This window comes from Triturus cristatus, unplaced genomic scaffold, assembly GCF_964204655.1.
Source record: "Triturus cristatus unplaced genomic scaffold, aTriCri1.1 SCAFFOLD_262, whole genome shotgun sequence".
Classification (NCBI taxonomy): domain Eukaryota; kingdom Metazoa; phylum Chordata; class Amphibia; order Caudata; family Salamandridae; genus Triturus; species Triturus cristatus.
Window position 1 is genome coordinate 119272 of NW_028187334.1, and position 25815 is coordinate 145086.

The window sequence follows — 25815 nt, forward strand, 5'->3', positions numbered from 1 at the left end:
ATAGGATTGTCTTCTTGGAAGAGTGCAGTGAGTTTTTTTCTTGCTCTAGCCACTATTGGCCTAAGCTCTGTGCATTTTTTGGTTCCTAATATCTTTCTCACCCTTTAGATCAAAAAGCAGCATGGGGTCAGGATGGCCGAGTGGTCTAAGGCGCTGCGTTAAGGCCGCAGTCTCTCGTGGAGGCGTGGGTTCGAATCCCACTTCTGACAAAACTTGAACCATTTTCTCTCTCAGTTCCTTTAGAATCTCAGCTAAAAATTGGCAATGTAAATAATATCTGAATAAGTGCCAAACATCAGTTTCAACTGCAAATGCATTTGCCTTATTCTATCTTTAACGTTAATGTAATATTCTTCTAGCACTCGTGGTGTTTTATATTTCTTTTGTGGGGTACTTTAAAAATCTTTTTTATGAAAGAAATGGGTTACATTAAGTCTTGTGATGTTTTAGGTTTCCAATAAGGAGGTTTTAAATTTTATGTCACGTCATTTTCAGATGCTTCATTCAAGAGATGTTTCCACTATAGAATGCAGAGCAAGGGCAAAAATACAAGTGATAGAGCGAGTGAGTGAGAAGGAGTGTTGTGGAAGGAGAGAATGAAACAAAGACAGAGTGAGTGAACGGCAGGGAGGCATAGAAGAGGAGTCTAGTAGTGAAGGAGACCTGCTTTTCCCTGCTCTTGACCTCCCACCCATCCCCAAACAACCACAAACATACCTTCTGTGCAAAGTTGGTATGCAGAATTTCACGCCTCAGCAAGTGAGGGTGAGTCCCAGGCCAGGGGCTAAAGAGCAAAAGAGTGCCTGTGCTCATACTTTCCCTGCTAGGGATAGTTTATCTGGAACAAGGCCTACTCTCTTGTATCCAGCAAGGATCTAGAAATCCTGCATGAATCTGCAAGGCACATTGGCAGCATAAATTTGAATAAACTGCCCCACCTATTGCCTTCCTACTTCCTGTGCTGTAGTTGTTTGTGTAGAGAGAGAGGTCGCAGGCAAGGAAATGTTGTGAGTCGGATACAGGACCCTAAATAGCTGGTGAGAGGTATGTGGTGTTCTAAAAGCATGAAAACTGTATACCTGTGAAATAAAGTGCTTTCGTATGTGTTCTTCTGTGTTTATTGTCCTGTGCATAAAGTTGCACCTTGTGTTTGAAGGTTTAAATTATTTCAGGCTTGCATGGAGGTAGACGTTTCTGAGTAACTTTTATTCATTTCTTAAATGCCTATACTGTCAGGATGGCCGAGAGGTCTAAGGCGCTGTGTTTAGGCCACAGTCTCCTTTGGAGGCGTGGGTTCGAATCCCACTTCTGACATGCCTTTTGGAGATTTAATCTCCTTTATCAGGTTAACATCTGATGGAAGTTGCATCTGTTGGTCTTCTCTTGGCACGTTATTCCGTTCTCCTCTTGTCAAGAGAGATGGGGTTTTTCATATATTTAGGTTCTATAACGTCTTGCTGACAAAGCGCAATCCTTACAAAATGAGCATAGGACCCAAGTAAGAGGTCATCTGGAAGAGTCATGCTCTTGTATGCCCTGGCCAGACGGGCCCTGCAAATTTGGAAGAATGCCATTCATCTGGTAGACAACTGGACTCCAGCACACTTACAGCAACTTCCTCAGGGCTTTGATCAGGGGCTGCTTAAATTTGCATACTCCACCCTATGTTGTGACTTTGAGATCCCTTGTTGAAATTGCTTTAGCCAGCCAAGAGGTGGCTATTGTCTCAATTTCAAAGCAGCTTTGAGCCGTTCAAGTGGCTGGTGAATAGCACTTTCTCTTTGTTCGCCTCAAAGTTCTAAAGAGTTCTCCATAGGTCCTGCTCTGTACAGATTGTTCAAAGATCTGTTGGAAGTGCATATAATAGGATAAATAAATTGAGGGCATTCCTTTTCAGTACCTCACCTGCATGGCTGTCTGGCCTCTGGAAGATGCTGGGAAAACAAGTCAGGATGGCCGAGTGGTCTAAGGCGCTGCGTTCAGGTCGCAGTCTCCTCTGGAGGCGTGGGTTCAAATCCCACTTCTGACAGTCCTGTGTTTACGCTAATTTTTTTCTTGATAAATATGATCATTTCCCCGTCGCAGTGGCTTATAGGATTGTCTTCTTGGAAGAGTGCAGTGAGTTTTTTTCTTGCTCTAGCCACTATTGGCCTAAGCTCTGTGCATTTTTTGGTTCCTAATATCTTTCTCACCCTTTAGATGAACAAGCAGCATGTGGTCAAGATGGCCGAGTGGTCAAAGGCGCTGCGTTAAGGCCGCAGTCTCTCGTGGAGGCGTGGGTTCGAATCCCACTTCTGACAAAACTTGAATTCCATTTTCTCTCTCAGTACCTTTAGAATCTCAGCTAAAAATTGGCAATGTAAATAATATCTGAATAAGTACCAAACTTCAGTTTCAACTGCAAATGCATTTGCCCTATTCTATCTTTAACGTTAATGTAATATTCTTCTAGCACTCGTGGTGTTTTATATTTCTTTTGTGGGGTACTTTAAAAATCTTTTTTATGAAAGAAATGGGTTACATTAAGTCTTGTGATGTTTTAGGTTTCCAATAAGGAGGTTTTAAATTTTATGTCACGTCATTTTCAGATGCTTCATTCAAGAGATGTTTCCACTATAGAATGCAGAGCAAGGGCAAAAATACAAGTGATAGAGCGAGTGAGTGAGAAGGAGTGTTGTGGAAGGAGAGAATGAAACAAAGACAGAGTGAGTGAACGGCAGGGAGGCATAGAAGAGAAGTCTAGTAGTGAAGGAGACCTGCTTTTCCCTGCTCTTGACCTCCCACCCATCCCCAAACAACCACAAACATACCTTCTGTGCAAAGTTGGTATGCAGAATTTCACGCCTCAGCAAGTGAGGGTGAGTCCCAGGCCAGGGGCTAAAGAGCAAAAGAGTGCCTGTGCTCAGACTTTCCCTGCTAGGGATAGTTTATCTGGAACAAGGCCTACTCTCTTGTATCCAGCAAGGATCTAGAAATCCTGCATGAATCTGCAAGGCACATTGGCAGCATAAATTTGCATAAACTGCCCCACCTATTGCCTTCCTACTTCCTGTGCTGTAGTTGTTTGTGTAGAGAGAGAGGTCGCAGGCAAGGAAATGTTGTGAGTCGGATACAGGACCCTAAATAGCTGGTGAGAGGTATGTGGTGTTCTAAAAGCATGAAAACTGTATACCTGTGAAATAAAGTGCTTTCGTATGTGTTCTTCTGTGTTTATTGTCCTGTGCATAAAGTTGCACCTTGTGTTTGAAGGTTTAAATTATTTCAGGCTTGCATGGAGGTAGACGTTTCTGAGTAACTTTTATTCATTTCTTAAAAGCCTATACTGTCAGGATGGCCGAGAGGTCTAAGGCGCTGTGTTTAGGCCACAGTCTCCTTTGGAGGCGTGGGTTCGAATCCCACTTCTGACATGCCTTTTGGAGATTTAATCTCCTTTATCAGGTTAACATCTGATGGAAGTTGCATCTGTTGGTCTTCACCTGGCACGTTATTCCGTTATCCTCTTGTCAAGAGAGATGGGGTTTCTCATATATTTAGGTTCTATAACGTCTTGCTGACAAAGCTCAATCCTTACCAAATGAGCATAGGACCCATGTAAGAGGTCATCTGGAAGAGTCATGCTCTTGTATGCCCTGGCCAGACGGGCCCTGCAAATTTGGAAGAATGCCATGCATCTGGTAGACAACTGGACTCCAGCACACTTACAGCAATTTCCTTAGGGCTTTGATCAGGGGCTGCTTAAATTTGCATACTCCACCCTATGTTGTGACTTTGAGATCCCTTGTTGAAATTGCTTTAGCCAGCCAAGAGGTGGCTATTGTCTCAATTTCAAAGCAGCTTTGAGACGTTCAAGTGGCTGGTGAATAGCACTTTCTCTTTGTTCGCCTCAAAGTTCTAAAGAGTTCTCCATAGGTCCTGCTCTGTACAGATTGTTCAAAGATCTGTTGGAAGTGCATATAATAGGATAAATAAATTGAGGGCATTCCTTTTCAGTACCTCATCTGCATGGCTGTCTGGCCTCTGGAAGATGCTGGGAATGCAAGTCAGGATGGCCGAGTGGTCTAAGGCGCTGCGTTCAGGTCGCAGTCTCCTCTGGAGGCGTGGGTTCAAATCCCACTTCTAACAGTCCTGTGTTTACTCTAATTTTTTTCTTGAGAAATATGATCATTTCCCTCGCAGTGGCTTATAGGATTGTCTTCTTGGAAGAGTGCAGTGAGTTTTTTTCTTGCTCTAGCCACTTTTGGCCTAAGCTCTGTGCATTTTTTGGTTCCTAATATCTTTCTCACCCTTTAGATCAAAAAGCAGCTTGGGGTCAGGATGGCCGAGTGGTCTAAGGTGCTGCGTTAAGGCCGCAGTCTCTCGTGGAGGCGTGGGTTCGAATCCCACTTCTGACAAAACTTGAATTCCATTTTCTCTCTCAGTTCCTTTAGAATCTCAGCTAAAAATTGGCAATGTAAATAATATCTGAATAAGTACCAAACATCAGTTTCAACTGCAAATGCATTTGCCCTATTCTATCTTTAACGTTAATGTAATATTCTTCTAGCACTCGTGGTGTTTTATATTTCTTTTGTGGGGTACTTTAAAAATCTTTTTTATGAAAGAAATGGGTTACATTAAGTCTTGTGATGTTTTAGGTTTCCAATAAGGAGGTTTTAAATTTTATGTCACGTCATTTTCAGATGCTTCATTCAAGAGATGTTTCCACTATAGAATGCAGAGCAAGGGCAAAAATACAAGTGATAGAGCGAGTGAGTGAGAAGGAGTGTTGTGGAAGGAGAGAATGAAACAAAGACAGAGTGAGTGAACGGCAGGGAGGCATAGAAGAGGAGTCTAGTAGTGAAGGAGACCTGCATTTCCCTGCTCTTGACCTCCCACCCATCCCCAAACAACCACAAACATACCTTCTGTGCAAAGTTGGTATGCAGAATTTCACGCCTCAGCAAGTGAGGGTGAGTCCCAGGCCAGGGGCTAAAGAGCAAAAGAGTCCCTGTGCTCAGACTTTCCCTGCTAGGGATAGTTTATCTGGAACAAGGCCTACTCTCTTGTATCCAGCAAGGATCTAGAAATCCTGCATGAATCTGCAAGGCACATTGGCAGCATAAATTTGCATAAACTGCCCCACCTATTGCCTTCCTACTTCCTGTGCTGTAGTTGTTTGTGTAGAGAGAGAGGTCGCAGGCAAGGAAATGTTGTGAGTCGGATACAGGACCCTAAATAGCTGGTGAGAGGTATGTGGTGTTCTAAAAGCATGAAAACTGTATACCTGTGAAATAAAGTGCTTTCGTATGTGTTCTTCTGTGTTTATTGTCCTGGGCATAAAGTTGAACCTTGTGTTTGAAGGTTTAAATTATTTCAGGCTTGCATGGAGGTAGACGTTTCTGAGTAACTTTTATTCATTTCTTAGAAGCCTATACTGTCAGGATGGCCGAGAGGTCTAAGGCGTTGTGTTTAGGCCACAGTCTCCTTTGGAGGTGTGGGTTCGAATCCCACTTCTGACATGCCTTTTGGAGATTTAATCTCCTTTATCAGGTTAACATCTGATGGAAGTTGCATCTGTTGGTCTTCACTTGGCACGTTATTCCGTTCTCCTCTTGTCAACAGAGATGGGGTTTCTCATATATTTAGGTTCTATAACGTCTTGCTGACAAAGCGCAATCCTTACCAAATGAGCATAGGACCCATGTAAGAGGTCATCTGGAAGAGTCATGCTCTTGTATGTCCTGGCCAGACGGGCCCTGCAAATTTGGAAGAATGCCATTCATCTGGTAGACAACTGGACTCCAGCACACTTACAGCAATTTCCTCAGGGCTTTGATCAGGAGCTGCTTAAATTTGCATACTCCACCCTATGTTGTGACTTTGAGATCCCTTGTTGAAATTGCTTTAGCCAGCCAAGAGGTGGCTATTGTCTCAATTTCAAAGCAGCTTTGAGCCGTTCAAGTGGCTGGTGAATAGCACTTTCTCTTTGTTCGCCTCAAAGTTCTAAAGAGTTCTCCATAGGTCCTGCTCTGTACAGATTGTTCAAAGATCTGTTGGAAGTGCATATAATAGGATAAATAAATTGAGGGCATTCCTTTTCAGTACCTCACCTGCATGGCTGTCTGGCCTCTGGAAGATGCTGGGAAAGCAAGTCAGGATGGCCGAGTGGTCTAAGGCGCTGCGTTCAGGTCGCAGTCTCCTCTGGAGGTGTGGGTTCAAATCCCACTTCTGACAGTCCTGTGTTTACTCTACTATTTTTCTTGAGAAATATGATCATTTCCCTCGCAGTGGCTTATAGGATTGTCTTCTTGGAAGAGTGCAGTGAGTTTTTTTCTTGCTCTAGCCACTATTGGCCTAAGCTCTGTGCATTTTTTGGTTCCTAATATATTTCTCACCCTTTAGATGAAAAAGCAGCATGGGATCAGCATGGCCGAGTGGTCTAAGGCGCTACGTTAAGGCCGCAGTCTCTCCTGGAGGCGTGGGTTCGAATCCCACTTCTGACAAAACTTGAATTCCATTTTCTCTCTCAGTTCCTTTAGAATCTCAGCTAAAAATTGGCAATGTAAATAATATCTGAATAAGTACCAAACTTCAGTTTCAACTGCAAATGCATTTGCCCTATTCTATCTTTAACGTTAATGTAATATTCTTCTAGCACTCGTGGTGTTTTATATTTGTTTTGTGGGGTACTTTAAAAATCTTTTTTATGAAAGAAATGGGTTACATTAAGTCTTGTGATGTTTTAGGTTTCCAATAAGGAGGTTTTAAATTTTATGTCACGTCATTTTCAGATGCTTCATTCAAGAGCTGTTTCCACTATAGAATGCAGAGCAAGGGCAAAAATACAAGTGATAGAGCGAGTGAGTGAGAAGGAGTGTTGTGGAAGGAGAGAATGAAACAAAGACAGAGTGAGTGAATGGCAGGGAGGCATAGAAGAGGAGTCTAGTAGTGAAGGAGACCTGCTTTTCCCTGCTCTTGACCTCCCACCCATCCCCAAACAACCACAAACATACCTTCTGTGCAAAGTTGGTATGCAGAATTTCACGCCTCAGCAAGTGAGGGTGAGTCCCAGGCCAGGGGCTAAAGAGCAAAAGAGTGCCTGTGCTCAGACTTTCCCTGCTAGGGATAGTTTATCTGGAACAAGGCCTACTCTCTTGTATCCAGCAAGGATCTAGAAATCCTGCATGAATCTGCAAGGCACAATGGCAGCATAAATTTGCATAAACTGCCCCACCTATTGCCTTCCTACTTCCTGTGCTGTAGTTGTTTGTGTAGAGAGAGAGGTCGCAGGCAAGGAAATGTTGTGAGTCGGATACAGGACCCTAAATAGCTGGTGAGAGGTATGTGGTGTTCTAAAAGCATGAAAACTGTATACCTGTGAAATAAAGTGCTTTCGTATGTGTTCTTCTGTGTTTATTGTCCTGTGCATAAAGTTGCACCTTGTGTTTGAAGGTTTAAATTATTTCAGGCTTGCATGGAGGTAGACGTTTCTGAGTAACTTTTATTCATTTCTTAAAAGCCTATACTGTCAGGATGGCCGAGAGGTCTAAGGTGCTGTGTTTAGGCCACAGTCTCCTTTGGAGGCGTGGGTTCGAATCCCACTTCTGACATGCCTTTTGGAGATTTAATCTCCTTTATCAGGTTAACATCTGATGGAAGTTGCATCTGTTGGTCTTCACCTGGCACGTTATTCCGTTCTCTTCTTGTCAAGAGAGATTGGGTTTCTCATATATTTAGGTTCTATAACGTCTTGCTGACAAAGCGCAATCCTTACCAAATGAGCATAGGACCCATGTAAGAGGTCATCTGGAAGAGTCATGCTCTTGTATGCCCTGGCCAGACGGGCCCTGCAAATTTGGAAGAATGCCATGCATCTGGTAGACAACTGGACTCCAGCACACTTACAGCAATTTCCTTAGGGCTTTGATCAGGGGCTGCTTAAATTTGCATACTCCACCCTATGTTGTGACTTTGAGATCCCTTGTTGAAATTGCTTTAGCCAGCCAAGAGGTGGCTATTGTCTCAATTTCAAAGCAGCTTTGAGCCGTTCAAGTGGCTGGTGAATAGCACTTTCTCTTTGTTCGCCTCAAAGTTCTAAAGTGTTCTCCATAGGTCCTGCTCTGTACAGATTGTTCAAAGATCTGTTGGAAGTGCATATAATAGGATAAATAAATTGAGGGCATTCCTTTTCAGTACCTCACCTGCATGGCTGTCTGGCCTCTGGAAGATGCTGGGAAAGCAAGTCAGCATGGCCGAGTGGTCTAAGGCGCTGCGTTCAGGTCGCAGTCTCCTCTGGAGGCGTGGGTTCAAATCCCACTTCTGACAGTCCTGTGTTTACTCTACTTTTTTTCTTGAGAAATATGATCATTTCCCTCGCAGTGGCTTATAGGATTGTCTTCTTGGAAGAGTGCAGTGAGTTTTTTTCTTGCTCTAGCCACTATTGGCCTAAGCTCTGTGCATTTTTTGGTTCCTAATATCTTTCTCACTCTTTAGATGAAAAAGCAGCATGGGGTCAGAATGGCCGAGTGGTCTAATGCGCTGCGTTAAGGCCGCAGTCTCTCCTGGAGGCGTGGGTTCGAATCCCACTTCTGACAAAACTTGAATTCCATTTTCTTTTTCAGTTCCTTTAGAATCTCAGCTAAAAATTGGCAATGTAAATAATATCTGAATAAGTACCAAACTTCAGTTTCAACTGCAAATGCATTTGCCCTATTCTATCTTTAACGTTAATGTAATATTTTTCTAGCACTCGTGGTGTTTTATATTTGTTTTGTGGGGTACTTTAAAAATCTTTTTTATGAAAGAAATGGGTTACATTAAGTCTTGTGATGTTTTAGGTTTCCAATAAGGAGGTTTTAAATTTTATGTCACGTCATTTTCAGATGCTTCATTCAAGAGCTGTTTCCACTATAGAATGCAGAGCAAGGGCAAAAATACAAGTGATAGAGCGAGTGAGTGAGAAGGAGTGTTGTGGAAGGAGAGAATGAAACAAAGACAGAGTGAGTGAATGGCAGGGAGGCATAGAAGAGGAGTCTAGTAGTGAAGGAGACCTGCTTTTCCCTGCTCTTGACCTCCCACCCATCCCCAAACAACCACAAACATACCTTCTGTGCAAAGTTGGTATGCAGAATTTCACGCCTCAGCAAGTGAGGGTGAGTCCCAGGCCAGGGGCTAAAGAGCAAAAGAGTGCCTGTGCTCAGACTTTCCCTGCTAGGGATAGTTTATCTGGAACAAGGCCTACTCTCTTGTATCCAGCAAGGATCTAGAAATCCTGCATGAATCTGCAAGGCACAATGGCAGCATAAATTTGCATAAACTGCCCCACCTATTGCCTTCCTACTTCCTGTGCTGTAGTTGTTTGTGTAGAGAGAGAGGTCGCAGGCAAGGAAATGTTGTGAGTCGGATACAGGACCCTAAATAGCTGGTGAGAGGTATGTGGTGTTCTAAAAGCATGAAAACTGTATACCTGTGAAATAAAGTGCTTTCGTATGTGTTCTTCTGTGTTTATTGTCCTGTGCATAAAGTTGCACCTTGTGTTTGAAGGTTTAAAATATTTCAGGCTTGCATGGAGGTAGACGTTTCTGAGTAACTTTTATTCATTTCTTAAAAGACTATACTGTCAGGATGGCCGAGAGGTCTAAGGCGCTGTGTTTAGGCCACAGTCTCCTTTGGAGGCGTGGGTTCGAATCCCACTTCTGACATGCCTTTTGGAGATTTAATCTCCTTTATCAGGTTAACATCTGATGGAAGTTGCATCTGTTGGTCTTCACTTGGCACGTTATTCCGTTCTCCTCTTGTCAAGAGAGATGGGGTTTCTCATATACTGACAAAGCGCAATCCTTACCAAATGAGCATAGGACCCATGTAAGAGGTCATCTGGAAGAGTCATGCTCTTGTATGCCCTGGCCAGACGGGCCCTGCAAATTTGGAAGAATGCCATGCATCTGGTAGACAACTGGACTCCAGCACACTTACAGCAATTTCCTTAGGGCTTTGATCAGGGGCTGCTTAAATTTGCATACCCCACCCTATGTTGTGACTTTGAGATCCCTTGTTGAAATTGCTTTAGCCAGCCAAGAGGTGGCTATTGTCTCAATTTCAAAGCAGCTTTGAGCCGTTCAAGTGGCTGGTGAATAGCACTTTCTCTTTGTTCGCCTCAAAGTTCTAAAGAGTTCTCCATAGGTCCTGCTCTGTACAGATTGTTCAAAGATCTGTTGGAAGTGCATATAATAGGATAAATAAATTGAGGGCATTCCTTTTCAGTACCTCACCTGCATGGCTGTCTGGCCTCTGGAAGATGCTGGGAAAGCAAGTCAGAATGGCCGAGTGGTCTAAGGCGCTGCGTTCAGGTCGCAGTCTCCTCTGGAGGCGTTGGTTCAAATCCCACTTCTGACAGTCCTATGTTTACTCTACTTTTTTTCTTGAGAAATATGATCATTTCCCTCGCAGTGGCTTATAGGATTGTCTTCTTGGAAGAGTGCAGTGAGTTTTTTTCTTGCTCTAGCCACTATTGGCCTAAGCTCTGTGCATTTTTTGGTTCCTAATATCTTTCTCACTCTTTAGATGAAAAAGCAGCATGGGGTCAGAATGGCCAAGTGGTCTAATGCGCTGCGTTAAGGCCGCAGTCTCTCCTGGAGGCGTGGGTTCGAATCCCACTTCTGACAAAACTTGAATTCCATTTTCTTTTTCAGTTCCTTTAGAATCTCAGCTAAAAATTGGCAATGTAAATAATATCTGAATAAGTACCAAACTTCAGTTTCAACTGCAAATGCATTTGCCCTATTCTATCTTTAACGTTAATGTAATATTCTTCTAGCACTCGTGGTGTTTTATATTTGTTTTGTGGGGGACTTTAAAAATCTTTTTTATGAAAGAAATGGGTTACATTAAGTCTTGTGATGTTTTAGGTTTCCAATAAGGAGGTTTTAAATTTTATGTCACGTCATTTTCAGATGCTTCATTCAAGAGATGTTTCCACTATAGAATGCAGAGCAAGGGCAAAAATACAAGTGATAGAGCGAGTGAGTGAGAAGGAGTGTTGTGGAAGGAGAGAATGAAACAAAGACAGAGTGAGTGAATGGCAGGGAGGCATAGAAGAGAAGTCTAGTAGTGAAGGAGACCTGCTTTTCCCTGCTCTTGACCTCCCACCCATCCCCAAACAACCACAAACATACCTTCTGTGCAAAGTTGGTATGCAGAATTTCACGCCTCAGCAAGTGAGGGTGAGTCCCAGGCCAGGGGCTAAAGAGCAAAAGAGTGCCTGTGCTCAGACTTTCCCTGCTAGGGATAGTTTATCTGGAACAAGGCCTACTCTCTTGTATCCAGCAAGGATCTAGAAATCCTGCATGAATCTGCAAGGCACATTGGCAGCATAAATTTGCATAAACTGCCCCACCTATTGCCTTCCTACTTCCTGTGCTGTAGTTGTTTGTGTAGAGAGAGAGGTCGCAGGCAAGGAAATGTTGTGAGTCGGATACAGGACCCTAAATAGCTGGTGAGAGGTATGTGGTGTTCTAAAAGCATGAAAACTGTATACCTGTGAAATAAAGTGCTTTCGTATGTGTTCTTCTGTGTTTATTGTCCTGTGCATAAAGTTGCACCTTGTGTTTGAAGGTTTAAATTATTTCAGGCTTGCATGGAGGTAGACGTTTCTGAGTAACTTTTATTCATTTCTTAAAAGCATATACTGTCAGGATGGCCGAGAGGTCTAAGGCGCTGTGTTTAGGCCACAGTCTCCTTTGGAGGCGTCGGTTCGAGTCCCACTTCTGACATGCCTTTTGGAGATTTAATCTCCTTTATCAGGTTAACATCTGATGGAAGTTGCATCTGTTGGTCTTCACTTGGCACGTTATTCCGTTCTCCTCTTGTCAAGAGAGATGGGGTTTCTCATATATTTAGGTTCTATAACGTCTTGCTGACAAAGCGCAATCCTTACCAAATGAGCATAGGACCCATGTAAGAGGTCATCTGGAAGAGTCATGCTCTTGTATGCCCTGGCCAGACGGGCCCTGCAAATTTGGAAGAATGCCATTCATCTGGTAGACAACTGGACTCCAGCACACTTACAGCAATTTCCTCAGGGCTTTGATCAGGGGCTGCTTAAATTTGCATACTCCACCCTATGTTGTGACTTTGAGATCCCTTGTTGAAATTGCTTTAGCCAGCCAAGAGGTGGCTAGTGTCTCAATTTCAAAGCAGCTTTGAGCCGTTCAAGTGGCTGGTGAATAGCACTTTCTCTTTGTTCGCCTCAAATTTCTAAAGAGTTCTCCATAGGTCCTGCTCTGTACAGATTGTTCAAAGATCTGTTGGAAGTGCATATAATAGGATAAATAAATTGAGGGCATTCCTTTTCAGTACCTCACCTGCATGGCAGTCTGGCCTCTGGAAGATGCTGGGAAAGCAAGTCAGGATGGCCGAGTGGTCTAAGGCGCTGCGTTCAGGTCGCAGTCTTCTCTGGAGGCGTGGGTTCAAATCCCACTTCTGACAGTCCTGTGTTTACTCTAATTTTTTTCTTGAGAAATATGATCATTTCCCTCGCAGTGGCTTATAGGATTGTCTTCTTGGAAGAGTGCAGTGAGTTTTTTTCTTGCTCTAGCCACTATTGGCCTAAGCTCTGTGCATTTTTTGGTTCCTAATATCTTTCTCACCCTTTAGATCAAAAAGCAGCATGGGGTCAGGATGGCCGAGTGGTCTAAGGCGCTGGGTTAAGGCCGCAGTCTCTCGTGGAGGCGTGGGTTCGAATCCCACTTCTGACAAAACTTGAATTCCATTTTCTCTCTCAGTTCCTTTAGAATCTCAGCTAAAAATTGGCAATGTAAATAATATCTGAATAAGTACCAAACTTCAGTTTCAACTGCAAATGCATTTGCCCTATTCTATCTTTAACGTTAATGTAATATTCTTCTAGCACTCGTGGTGTTTTATATTTCTTTTGTGGGGTACTTTAAAAATCTTTTTTATGAAAGAAATGGGTTACATTAAGTCTTGTGATGTTTTAGGTTTCCAATAAGGAGGTTTTAAATTTTATGTCACGTCATTTTCAGATGCTTCATTCAAGAGATGTTTCCACTATAGAATGCAGAGCAAGGGCAAAAATACAAGTGATAGAGCGAGTGAGTGAGGAGGAGTGTTGTGGAAGGAGAGAATGAAACAAAGACAGAGTGAGTGAACGGCAGGGAGGCATAGAAGAGGAGTCTAGTAGAGAAGGAGACCTGCTTTTCCCTGCTCTTGACCTCCCACCCATCCCCAAACAACCACAAACATACCTTCTGTGCAAAGTTGGTATGCAGAATTTCACGCCTCAGCAAGTGAGGGTGAGTCCCAGGCCAGGGGCTAAAGAGCAAAAGAGTGCCTGTGCTCAGACTTTCCCTGCTAGGGATAGTTTATCTGGAACAAGGCCTACTCTCTTGTATCCAGCAAGGATCTAGAAATCCTGCATGAATCTGCAAGGCACATTGGCAGCATAAATTTGAATAAACTGCCCCACCTATTGCCTTCCTACTTCCTGTGCTGTAGTTGTTTGTGTAGAGAGAGAGGTCGCAGGCAAGGAAATGTTGTGAGTCGGATACAGGACCCTAAATAGCTGGTGAGAGGTATGTGGTGTTCTAAAAGCATGAAAACTGTATACCTGTGAAATAAAGTGCTTTCGTATGTGTTCTTCTGTGTTTATTGTCCTGTGCATAAAGTTGCACCTTGTGTTTGAAGGTTTAAATTATTTCAGGCTTGCATGGAGGTAGACGTTTCTGAGTAACTTTTATTCATTTCTTAAATGCCTATACTGTCAGGATGGCCGAGAGGTCTAAGGCGCTGTGTTTAGGCCACAGTCTCCTTTGGAGGCGTGGGTTCGAATCCCACTTCTTACATGCCTTTTGGAGATTTAATCTCCTTTATCAGGTTAACATCTGATGGAAGTTGCATCTGTTGGTCTTCACTTGGCACGTTATTCCGTTCTCCTCTTGTCAAGAGAGATGGGGTTTTTCATATATTTAGGTTCTATAACGTCTTGCTGACAAAGCGCAATCCTTACCAAATGAGCATAGGACCCATGTAAGAGGTCATCTGGAAGAGTCATGCTCTTGTATGCCCTGGCCAGACGGGCCCTGCAAATTTGGAAGAATGCCATTCATCTGGTAGACAACTGGACTCCAGCACACTTACAGCAATTTCCTCAGGGCTTTGATCAGGGGCTGCTTAAATTTGCATACTCCACCCTATGTTGTGACTTTGAGATCCCTTGTTGAAATTGCTTTAGCCAGCCAAGAGGTGGCTATTGTCTCAATTTCAAAGCAGCTTTGAGCCGTTCAAGTGGCTGGTGAATAGCACTTTCTCTTTGTTCGCCTCAAAGTTCTAAAGAGTTCTCCATAGGTCCTGCTCTGTACAGATTGTTCAAAGATCTGTTGGAAGTGCATATAATAGGATAAATAAATTGAGGGCATTCCTTTTCAGTACCTCACCTGCATGGCTGTCTGGCCTCTGGAAGATGCTGGGAAAGCAAGTCAGGATGGCCGAGTGGTCTAAGGCGCTGCGTTCAGGTCGCAGTCTCCTCTGGAGACGTGGGTTCAAATCCCACTTCTGACAGTCCTGTGTTTACTCTAATTTTTTTCTTGAGAAATATGATCATTTCCCTCACAGTGGCTTATAGGATTGTCTTCTTGGAAGAGTGCAGTGAGTTTTGTTCTTGCTCTAGCCACTATTGGCCTAAGCTCTGTGCATTTTTTGGTTCCTAATATCTTTTGCACCCTTTAGATGAAAAAGCAGCATGGGGTCAAGATGGCCGAGTGGTCAAAGGCGCTGCGTTAAGGCCGCAGTCTCTCGTGGAGGCGTGGGTTCGAATCCCACTTCTGACAAAACTTGAATTCCATTTTCTCTCTCAGTTCCTTTAGAATCTCAGCTAAAAATTGGCAATGTAAATAATATCTGAATAAGTACCAAACTTCAGTTTCAACTGCAAATGCATTTGCCCTATTCTATTGATACAGATCAGGGTACCTAAAATATGCCCACTACCACGGATAGAGTAATCACACAGTTACACGCACATATATTCATCATACGCTAGGGCCCATTTCACTAACATACACTCTAATACTCTACCAGCAGCAAACCTGTGGGAAGAAAACTTCTAAAACACCCTGCATCTATATCTAGGCGATAGGACCAGTTTAGTGGTTATCTAACATAATATAAACAATCTATAAACAATGATCAAAAATACTCAATAATTGACAAGGAAAGAAATATTCAACACCATGTTTTAAAGTTATATTGCTTTATCTAAAATTAGTCAAAGTAAAATCAGAATAAATCATTTCTCATAGTTACCTATTCTAACTAAATGTCAGAACGGGTCAGGACCAGTCTCTCGGTAAAGTCTTTCAGGACCAGGTCCTTAGCATCAGTCCCCGGCAACGCAAGTTCACGCGGCAAAGGCGACGGAAAAGAGTGGGAAGAGCCCTCCCTAAGCTAGCAGTTTTATAATGCAAAATACAATGAAAACACACATGAATTCGACAAGTAAAACTGTATCACTGAGCAGAATGAGAAGGAAGGGATGTAACTTTGCAACATCTTGAAATCTCCGCTCAGGAAAAGTCACAATACGTAAACTACGGAACAGGAACCAAGAATTAGAAACTATTAAAGTATCCATCTTGTTCATTTCCCTCGGCAAACCGGCTTTAGCACAATGTTCTTTCAGAAGCCCTTTGTTCACCAAGGACAACTCATTTCTTTTGGAGATCCTCAAAGCTTGCTGATGTCCTCACGGAAATTTCCATACAAGGACTACGGTCAGTTGTCTTTAACCGAATTCCAGCAGGGGTCTCCCTTGTCACATCACAGATTTCGCCTGCACCACAGCTCAGCCAGGCTTCAAATTATTCTCAGTTATTTCATAAAGGCCTCCATAGGCCACAATAGACCACCTTTAATTAAAGAGACAAAATAAAGATTACTACAACATAATGATTAGACAGTGTTAACCCCACTAACACCCTTATGTGTATGCATTTATCTAGCTTTGTGACATAAAAAGCATTAATTCAGACAGCGTTTTGTGCTTAAAATAAATAGCACCCAGCAACATTTAAACATGAAAACTTGCACGTTATTGTAAATACAAAAACAGCACACGCATGCTAACCCTCGTGTAACCTTCTCTTGTGTTAGGACAAACAGGTTGATTAATAGAACGCACTTGCACAAGACAAATAATTAGTTGTTAATTATTAATAAATTAATAAAACGCATAGACATGCCAGAGCTTCAAAAGCCCCAGAATTTTCTGACAGAAAACTCTGCTCCAGCAATCCCCCCTTTGGTGATTTTATCACCAAATAAACCAAAAAAAAAAAAAAAAATTAGTGAAAATTTAGTCCCATTTTAGGAGAAAAAAATTAGTGAAAATTTAGTCCCATTTTAGGAGAAATCAGAAATGTCTTTTCCCCTTACACAACATTAAACACCAGTCACTCTTTCATCATCTCTCTTAGTCTCTAAATAAACACTCTCCCTCAATTCTTCTAATTCAATCTCTTCTGGTTCTCTTTTCGAATTTTTCGAATTCTTATTTCTCTTTTCATTTTTCAATTTCTCTTTCCCTCTCCTGTTTTTACAACACACACACACTAATCTCAGTATCAGCAAAGCAACAATTATACAAGACAAGGGAAACAATATTCTACCTATAATAGTACTACCTATTTTTGCAATAAAATCCTTAACAGCTATCATCTTATTAGCTAGTTTAGTCCATAAACTCCCAGTTTCAAGTGGTACTAAATCTTCATGCAAATCAGTAATATTTTTGATATAGACCTTCAGGTCTTTACTTTCATCAGGAATGTAAGTGCAACAATGTTGAACTTTCAAAATTCCACAAACTCCACCCTCCTTAGCCAAAAGAATATCAAGGGCAAGTCGATTTTGCATAGACATGGCACGTACGGCACTTAACTCCGTATTTACCAAAAGAAATCCTCCTGCGGTATTTGTCGATAAACGATCAACCACTGTGGACAATTTCCGAATTCCATAAGCATTTAAAGAAATTCCCACTGCTGGAATCAAAACCCCAAAAATATCACCCACTATTTCAGACCAAGTCTCTCTCTTAAAACGTTTTAATAGGTTAATATCTTCTACATCACTTATTTTATCTGTATGAAAAATCTTAGGAAAAACCAAACCCACATAACATGTGCCATACCAATGGTCAGGCAACTTGTAATAAGCCTTGTTTCCACACACATAGTACACTCCTGGAAAAATTGTATCTTCTCCACCTCTGAAACCCCAACCAGTCGCAACGAAGTATGTATCATGGCACTCACTAGTCCCCACAAAATATGTATCATATTGGGATTTCCTTCTGGTAATGCATAGTTTACCCTTCTGCGGTGCATCTAGAGCCAAAGTTGGACTAGCCCCATTTCTCAACTCTTTTCCCATTTCAATGTCCCAAATAGTCTCACTCACTTCATATTTCCCTGCTTTCTCATGCATGTTCACTCTCCTTTCCTCTACCATATTCAGGAAAGCTTTCTCTTCTTCTTTCAAACTGCAAGTTAAATTATTCTTAAAAATGTAATCTAATGTTAGTCCTTTTTCTTCAATAAAAATCTCACCAAAAGTGTTAGCTTCTTTAGCTGGATTTAGCTCTTTGTTCATTGGCAAATGCCCAAAAATACTATCTCTGTTAGACATCTTATAATCTATTTTCCCTAACAAATAAAAAACACTACTTAAAATACTACAAGAAATACCATATGTAGCTGGTAAATGGTGATAAGTAACACCCTCTGAAACGGATGCAGGAAACTGCATGCAGACATAGCAATCCCTCACTTCCATTGTCTTCACATATTCATATAACAGTTTAGAAAAAACATTACCAGAAAAATTGTTAATTGACCTATCTTTGTGTATGTAACTATTTCTAATTGGAACTACTTTTTGTGAATTCTTCTCTATATTAGTCATATTTTCTGTGTCCATCCCAAATTCAACCTTAAAAGTAACTAATAAAACTAAAACACCCCATAGAAGCATTAATATTCCAGTACAACAGCAGCACATCTTGCACCACCTTTTAAAGAAGGCACATCTATTTTGATTATTCTCTATGTTAGCCATTCTGCTTTAACTTCTACTACTCCACTACTGAAATTAGAACTCTTCAAATCTCCAACGTTTATTCCAAACTCTTCAGCTTCTTCCAAGATCTTTCTGTTCACTCAGTCCAAGTGAATCCTTCTTTTACTCAGTTTGGATATTCATCATTTTTCACTCCAATTTCTTCAACATCAAATTGTATCAGATCTCCAACATTCAAATCCTCAGTATCTGACTCTTCTCCAATGTCAGTCAAGAGTACTTTCAGTATTTCACCAGTATCTTCCTCAACCACTTCTCTCAAGACCACTTCCGGATTATCTTGAGGCACTGTTTCTTCTTTTCCTTCTACAGACAGTGTCACATAAAACCATTCCGGTGATCTGTACTTTTGGTTGGGTCTTTTAACTCTTTTTATTTCTACTGGCTCTTTTGTTTTCTTTGATTCTTCTTCTTCAGCTTTTGAAGTTTGACTGGATACCTCATTCACTTGTTCAGCTTCCGATGTATTTGCTCCTATTATCCTGTATCTCAGTCTTTTCACTCTGTTGTTAGGCCAACGATCTCCTTTTACGACCTTCTTCGGCTTCACTTTTTTAACACCCTTTCCTCCAATCGAAGTTCTCTTTCTCAGAACTCGACCTTCTGTTTGTTCATTCTCATCCTCCGATTCTGTTTCAATTGCCTCTTGCTTTCGTTTCTTAGCAGTTTTCTTTTCTTCCACAGATTCTTTCACCACTGTTTGAGACTTCCCTACTTCTGTCCCTCCTCGGGTCTCCGACACGCAATCTTCTTGCTGTCTACTTATCCCTTCACCTAGCTCCTCATCAATGTTCCCTACACCTCCTCGGGGGTCTTCCGCAATCTGTCCCTCTCTATCTTTTTCTGACCCTGTTTCTTCAAGAATAATCTCAAGTGGTTCTTCAATTTCCTCCTCTTCCGATTCAGGAGTAGTCTCTGTGTGTTTTCTTTTTTCTTTTCTTTTTCCTCCACTGCTACTCGAAACTTCAGGCTCTTTTACAGAATCTGATCTTCCCTCTGATACTCGCAGTGAATCTCTTGAAGCTCTCTCTGCTTCTTTTCTCACTGATTCCGTATCTTCAGGATCTTCACCATCACTGGAATCTGACTCTTCATAATACTCTTCACCAGTTCCCTCTCTCGGGCTTGGAATTCTCAGAGTATGACTTGCATGTACCCAGTGTCTTACTCCAGCACACTTTACTGCAGTCGTTGTAGTCAGAATAACTTGTCTCGGCCTTCCCCACCTTGGAATCAAGCAATTTCTTCGTCTGTGCACCTTAATCCTCACCCAGTCTCCTGGACTCAGATCATGGGCTTGCTTCTTCTCAAGTGTGGTAGCTTCTTCTCCAACCTGGTGAAACACAGAATGAACTGCGTCAGCCAGGCCTTTACAGTAATCCAAAATCATGTCATCAGTTATTGTCATCAATTTATTCACAGGCACGAATGCATGGCGCATTGCACGTCCCATAATGATTTCATGCGGACTCAATCCTGTAGTTCTATCTGGAGTAGATCTCATAGTCATCAAGACTAGAGGCAGAACATCTGGCCATTTCATGCCAGTGGCTAAGCACATTTTTCCAATTCTGTTTTTGATTGTGCCATTAATCTGCTCAACCACACCAGAAGCCTCTGGTCGGTATGCACAATGTAGCTTCTGCTGTATTTTTAATGCTTCACAAATCAAACCAATGAGTTCATTTTGAAAGTGTCTACCTCTGTCAGATTCAACTGTAACTGGAAACCCAAACCTAGGAATCAACTCCCTCAACAGTAATTTTGCCACTGTCAATCCATCATTCCTTCTTGTCGGGTAAGCTTCCACCCACCTTGAAAATAAACAGACTACCACTAGGACATACCTCAGTCTATTCACCTGGGGCATTTCAATGAAATCAATTTGCATTCTTGTGAAAGGACCTCCTTCTCTGCCAATTGTCCCTAAACTCACCACTGTCTTTTTCCCAGTGTTAAATTGCTGACAAATCAAACATCTTTGACAGATGCTTTCCGCAATTGTCCTAAACTTTGCATTGTACCAGGTCTGTTTAAAGGACCTAATCATCGCATCCCTCCCCAGATGTCCCTGGCCATGATACATCCTTGCCATTGACGACAAAATTGAGTTTGGCATCACTGGTCTGCCATCTCTGTAGACCCAAACATGGTCTGTTTCTCTTGGAGCACATCCTGCCTTAACCCAATCTTGTTTCTCTTCTTCTCCTGCCTCATCTTGTAATTGTTTCACTTCATCCCACGTTTCTAGGACATTAGTAAACATCACAGAAGGGAAAGACATTTCTTTCTTTTCTCTTTCCCTGTTAATTGATTGATTTAATTTCGCGCAATACTGTGCCACATCGTTAGCATACCTGTTGCCAACAGTGATAAAATCCTCTCCTGAAATATGTGCTGCACATTTTACAACTGCTAACTCCTTAGGCAGCTGTATCGCCTCAAGCAATTTTCCAATCAGCTCAGCATTCTTTATCGGAGTTCCACTCGATGTCAAGAAACCTCTTTGTAGCCACAGTTGGCCAAAATCATGCACCACTCCAAATCCATACTGACTATCAGTCAACACAGTTGTTTTCAAATCTTTCCCAATCTCACAAGCTCTTGTCAATGCCACTAATTCAGCAACTTGCGCAGATTTTACTCCTTTCAATGGTGATGCTTCCATAACTTCTGAAACTTTGCACACTGCATATGCTGCACATAGCACACCATTATCATTTCTCAGACATGATCCATCCACAAACAACACATGATCATTCTCTGGCAAGGGAACATCCTTGATATCTGGTCTTGGTTTCGTGCAGTACTCAAGCACATCCAAACAATCATGATCATCTTCCATCTTTATACCCACATTCTCAATATCCGGCAAAAGTGTTGCTGGATTCACATTCGTACATCTCTCAAGAGTCACATTTGATGCTCCCAGAATCACCTTTTCATACTTAGTCAACCGACTATTTGACATATGCTGAGTTCTGCTTCTTGTCAAAAGAATTACCACATTGTGAGGTACGAATACCCTTACAGGATACCCCATTATGATTCCCTCACTCTGTTCCAGGCTTCTGCATGTTGCAGCCACAGATTTTAGACAACCTGGTAAACCCACAGCTACAGGGTCAAGTGTCGATGAGAAGTACGCAATAGGCCTTCTCAATTGTCCATGTTTCTGGATTAACACCGAAAGTGCACATCCATTTCTCTCACTGCAGTACAGTTCAAATTCTTTTTCATAGTCTGGCATACCCAGAGCTGGAGCTTCACACATTTTTGTTTTAAGCTCTTCAAATGCTGCCAATTGTTCTGCATCCAGATCCAATGGATCTGTCATGTCACTTTTTGTCAATTTAATCAATGGCTTTGCTATCAGAGAAAAATTAATTATCCACTGACGACAATATCCCACCATACCCAGGAACATTCTCACTTCTCTCTGGGTTTTTGGAGCTTTCATTTCTCTGATTATTTTGATCCTGTCAGTAGTCACTTTTCTCAGACCCTTCTCAATATTATGTCCAAGATAATGCACCTCTTTCTTGCAAAACTGTAATTTGGCTGGGGATACCTTTAACCCTCCATCTGCTAGATGATTCAGTAAAGCTATGGTATCCACTTCACAAGCTTCACGTGTCTTTGATGCCACAAGTAGGTCATCAATGTATTGCACTAGCACTGAGCTTTCAGGCATGATCAGACTTTCCAACGATTTTTTCAATAACTGATTGAATATCGAAGGACTCTCCGTATACCCCTGTGGGATACGACACCATGCTAAAATGCGCTGGCCAAACCTAAATGCAAAAATCGGCTGGCTGTCATGATGCAATGGAATTGAAAAGAATGCATGACACAAATCAATCACTGTATACCACTCAGCGTCATGTGGAATTTGATACAGAATCACTGATGGATTTGGCACGATGGGACAACATGCCACCACAATCTGATTAATTTTTCTCAGGTCCTGCACGATCCTGAACTTGCCATTAGGCTTTTTCAGTCCCATTATCGGTGAATTACACGGACTACTCAGTAGTTCTCTTAGGACTCCTTGCTGAATCATTTTCTCAATTATAGGAGTTATCCCTTCAATTATCTCTGGTGTCATTTTGTACTGAGGAATGTTAGGATATGCAATTCCCTCTTTCACTGCAATTTTCACTGGATCTACATTATTCATCAATCCCACATCCTCTCCTGTAAAATCCCAAACTGCTCTTTTCACTGTGTCTCTCAGCACCTGAGGCAGATCCTCCGGATTGAACACTGGAAATGCACCAATTAATTCATTTTCTCTATTTTCTAGAGTCATGCGGTAGAAAACATCATCATCTGGTGTCTCAAAAGCTATTCCATCTGGTGTACAGAAAATCGTGCAGTTCATCTTACATAATAAGTCCCTACCTAACAGGTTCACTGGACTCGTGTCACAGACAATAAATCTGTGCATGTCTGAAAATTTCCCTATCTGTACTTTCACTGGTTCAGTAAGACGTGTTCTGATTTGTGTATTCGCTACACCAACTACTTGGATTGCTTCATCCGAGAGAGGAAGATTTCTAACATCTGTTGACCTGACAGTTGATCTTGTCGCACCTGTGTCTACTAAAAAAGTAACACTCTCTTCATTTATTTTCCCATCCACAAATGGTCCTGCCTGGTCTATTTCTAGAGTTGCACCAAGTATGCACTCTTCTTCCTCTCCTCGGCACCGTCAATAATCACCTTCAGACTCACTCCCTTCACTCTTTAACAAGTACTGCTGTACCTTGTTAGTACGTCTTGGTTTGTTTACCTGCTCATCATTGAAGAATCCCGAATCCTGACTGTACTTTTGTACCCCTCTATTCTGCGGTAAAGGTGGTTTTGGCTCTTGACTCTGCTGCTGTCTCACAACTTTCTGCTGTTGTTGCTGTTGCTGCTGGTTATTCCCTTCATTCTGCACCTGTTGATTTAAGGATTTACCCTCATTTAATGGTGGATTAGGACATTCAGATCTCCAGTGTCCCAGTTGGCCACAGTTGTGACACGGGAACTTTTTCTTTGCTTCCTCAAGACTTCCCCTTCCTTTTCCTGCAAACCTTGGTCTATTCCCTGTATTATTTCCTTGATTATTTGCCTGTTCCACTAACTGTGCTTCCTGTCTTTCTGCAACTTTCACTTGTGCCCACATTGCTTTTTCTTTCAACTTTCTTTGTTTTGCTTCAATTTCATCACTGAAATATTTTGCATGTCTCAGAATCTCATCTACTTTCTTACTCTGCCAATCCACTGTGTGTTCACGAATTCTCTCACCAATTTCAGGTCTAAGACCATATACAAATCGGTATACAAAATGACTCAAATCCTTGTCACCCAGGTGTTCATCTCCACTGAATTGTTTAAAAGCCAGTATCAGCCTTTCGTAAAAAGCATGAACTGATTCTTTTGCTTCCTGTTGTGTTCGATCTATCTTAACCCAGTCTGTCTCTTTTGGAGGAACTTTACTCTTCAGGTATACCATCACCTGATCATACTTCCTCATTACTTCTGGATCTGGTGCCCCTGTTCTTGGATCTCTTGGATATTCCTCACTAGGCCAACTCACAACTATTTTACACTCAGTCCACAAGTCTGCTGGAACAATTATATCAAACAGACTATTCAGGTCAACCCACAGCACTTTTGACAATTTCACAAACCTGTCTACCTGCCTATACCACTCGACGGGCTTTTCTCTCAATCGAGGGAAATCATTCGTAAATGATAAAATATCCTGTCTGGTCCATGGAACATGTACATACCCTCCTCCAGGTATTTCTCTCATAGGATAATTCTCCACTGGTTTCTCTTTTTCTCTCACTGGAAATGCTGCTGAAACAGTTGTTCTATCCTCAGATTCCTCTCTCTTTTTATACCACCTATCCTTCCACTTTTCTACATCACCCCATCTACGCAGTAATGCCACCATTTCTTTAATCTGTCCTGTTCTACCAGAAGTATTCAAATTTTCAATGTCTTTCTCAGTGAAATCCATCCTGTACGTTTTCTGCAAAGCCTTTACTCTATCAATGTCAACCCCTTGCTCATTTGCTATCGCTCTCAGTCTATCATGTGTATTTTTTGCTCTCCATGTTATGCTCTTGCACATGAACAATAATTCACCATCATGATGACTTTTCAGGATTTCTGTCGGAATTGTTCCTGTCACAAGCTCTTCTAATTCTATACGTAATTTAACCACATCAATAACTTGTGCATCTTTATCCTTTTTCTGAAGAACTTTCATCCAATCGTTTAAATCGTCCACTGTTATTTCTGCTGTTTTTCTTACTGGAACCACTTTTTTCTGCGGTTCTAAAATCGGCATTCCTGAACAACTAGGTTCACTAACATCCATTAATTCACTACATGTATCATGTCTGGTTTGTCTCAGGTCATTTCTCCCTGTCCTTTTATCCGAATCTCCTGAAGAACCAGCTGAATTTGTCAAATCATTCCAAACATATGGAATCACCAGTCCATTCTCACCTGTCTTCTGCTTGTCAAATACAGGCATAACCGGACCTATAGTTACAGGTACCGTAACAGCTTCCAGATTCATCGTTAATTCTTTAATTTTCTCAGTCAGCTCTGTTGTTGTCTTTGCTAATTGTCTGGCTCTGGCATTTTCCTCACTACCTCGATTCTCTCTCTCTCTGAAAGAACTACTACTTCCTGATTCAGGTGTCATTTTTTCTTTCTCAACTGTATCTCTTATCGGAGAAACAACTGGTGTACTCTCATCTGGTTCTGATCTATATGGAGGTGGTCTTTTGTAAATCATGTCATTTAAAACCTCATCTTCATACTCTCCATACCTTCTCATGTCTGACTCAGAAGCTCTTTCTGTCGAAGGAGCAGAAGCTTCAACTGTTCTCATTGGATATAATCCCTCTGACATACAAGCATCTCGCCATCTTTTCATTCCATCTTGATGTGTTTCCCGATCATGCCTCCTCCCAAACATGTACCTGTAATACCCTCCAGACCTTTGCTTTTCTCTGTCATGAACTTCCTCTTCCCATTCCACTAAAGCCTCGAACTGTGTAGGTCTCGGCTTCGGGTCTAAACATAACATCTTTTCCCGTAAATTTCTCAACACGGCCAGATTAAATGAACCATGTTCTGGGAATGCTAGAATACCATCTTCTTTAGTATACCTAACCCAATTCTGCAACCATATACAGGTATGTAATCCATATTTCGCAACCATGAAGGATGCAGGTGTTTTCGCTGGAGGTAGCAACTCACCCTCTCTTGTCTTAACCTCTTTATCCTTACTAAACCACTTCTTAACTTTTCCAAAGAAGGTTTTCTTCTTTTTCTCTTCTTGGTAATACATTTTAACGCTTACCAAACTCTCTACTCTTTCTGTATGGAGCGTCTACGTCACTAAACAGTTCTTCCAATCCCTGCGCGACTCACACTAACGCACCAATCTTAGCGCGAACCCTATTCTGAGTTACTATCCAATCAGTGCGCGAACCTTCTGACGTCAGTAGCCGCTGCAGTCTCTGTCTCCTGTCTCTGTCACTGGTCTACCCCTCCTTTACAAAAACTCTCAGTAGACTTCGTGTGTCAAAATTTCTACAAAATCTATTAGTTACAACATAAAAACATCTCCATTGTCTGCTTCGCTAACCACAGAATAGTAAA

General features: G+C 41.9%; 13 non-coding genes across 13 annotated transcripts; all 13 read left to right on the top strand.

The window, feature by feature from the left end:
- The first annotated feature begins 126 nt into the window (after nt 1-126).
- TRNAL-AAG (transfer RNA leucine (anticodon AAG)) lies at nt 127-209 on the top strand. The gene has a single exon. It is a non-coding gene; the product is annotated as a tRNA-Leu (tRNA).
- Nucleotides 210-1231: 1022 nt separating this feature from the next.
- On the top strand, nt 1232-1314 carry TRNAL-UAG (transfer RNA leucine (anticodon UAG)). Its single transcript has one exon. It is a non-coding gene; the product is annotated as a tRNA-Leu (tRNA).
- A 632-nt stretch (nt 1315-1946) lies between these two features.
- On the top strand, nt 1947-2029 carry TRNAL-CAG (transfer RNA leucine (anticodon CAG)). Its single transcript has one exon. It is a non-coding gene; the product is annotated as a tRNA-Leu (tRNA).
- Nucleotides 2030-2217: 188 nt separating this feature from the next.
- Nucleotides 2218-2300, top strand: TRNAL-AAG (transfer RNA leucine (anticodon AAG)). The gene has a single exon. It is a non-coding gene; the product is annotated as a tRNA-Leu (tRNA).
- A 1024-nt stretch (nt 2301-3324) lies between these two features.
- TRNAL-UAG (transfer RNA leucine (anticodon UAG)) lies at nt 3325-3407 on the top strand. Its single transcript has one exon. It is a non-coding gene; the product is annotated as a tRNA-Leu (tRNA).
- Nucleotides 3408-4308: 901 nt separating this feature from the next.
- TRNAL-AAG (transfer RNA leucine (anticodon AAG)) lies at nt 4309-4391 on the top strand. The gene has a single exon. It is a non-coding gene; the product is annotated as a tRNA-Leu (tRNA).
- Nucleotides 4392-5415: 1024 nt separating this feature from the next.
- TRNAL-UAG (transfer RNA leucine (anticodon UAG)) lies at nt 5416-5498 on the top strand. Its single transcript has one exon. It is a non-coding gene; the product is annotated as a tRNA-Leu (tRNA).
- Nucleotides 5499-6130: 632 nt separating this feature from the next.
- TRNAL-CAG (transfer RNA leucine (anticodon CAG)) lies at nt 6131-6213 on the top strand. Its single transcript has one exon. It is a non-coding gene; the product is annotated as a tRNA-Leu (tRNA).
- Nucleotides 6214-7506: 1293 nt separating this feature from the next.
- On the top strand, nt 7507-7589 carry TRNAL-UAG (transfer RNA leucine (anticodon UAG)). Its single transcript has one exon. It is a non-coding gene; the product is annotated as a tRNA-Leu (tRNA).
- A 2008-nt stretch (nt 7590-9597) lies between these two features.
- On the top strand, nt 9598-9680 carry TRNAL-UAG (transfer RNA leucine (anticodon UAG)). Its single transcript has one exon. It is a non-coding gene; the product is annotated as a tRNA-Leu (tRNA).
- Nucleotides 9681-12382: 2702 nt separating this feature from the next.
- TRNAL-CAG (transfer RNA leucine (anticodon CAG)) lies at nt 12383-12465 on the top strand. Its single transcript has one exon. It is a non-coding gene; the product is annotated as a tRNA-Leu (tRNA).
- Nucleotides 12466-14473: 2008 nt separating this feature from the next.
- Nucleotides 14474-14556, top strand: TRNAL-CAG (transfer RNA leucine (anticodon CAG)). Its single transcript has one exon. It is a non-coding gene; the product is annotated as a tRNA-Leu (tRNA).
- A 186-nt stretch (nt 14557-14742) lies between these two features.
- On the top strand, nt 14743-14825 carry TRNAL-AAG (transfer RNA leucine (anticodon AAG)). The gene has a single exon. It is a non-coding gene; the product is annotated as a tRNA-Leu (tRNA).
- The last annotated feature ends 10990 nt before the right edge of the window (nt 14826-25815 follow it).